Genomic DNA, 426 nt, shown 5'->3' on the forward strand with positions numbered 1-426 from the left:
GTTGGTTAGAGACGGTAGTTTCATGCCCCGTATGATTGATCGCTACACGGAGATGCAATCGTCCTATATTCATGAACACCNTCAAGTTGACTTGATGGAGCATTTATGGGCGGTGAAAGGCAATGAAGGAAATGAAGGTGAATAAAGTGAAGTGAAGAAGTTGTTTTTATTTTATTATGCTTTGGTTGTGGGTTGTGGTTTGTTTTATTTTTTATGCTTTGGTTGTGGTTTGTTTTTTATGTATGGAATGTTTTGAATAAAAAGGAATTTTGTTGAATATTTTCTTTATTGACTAAAAGAAAAGCAATACAACTAATAATAAAATAAAATACATGAATTAAACAAAACAAAAAAGACAATGAAATCAAAGGTACATGAAATAAATAAAACAAAAAATACAATGAAATCAAAGGTACATGAATTAAA

This window comes from Prunus dulcis, chromosome 6, assembly GCF_902201215.1.
Source record: "Prunus dulcis chromosome 6, ALMONDv2, whole genome shotgun sequence".
NCBI lineage: Eukaryota > Viridiplantae > Streptophyta > Magnoliopsida > Rosales > Rosaceae > Prunus > Prunus dulcis.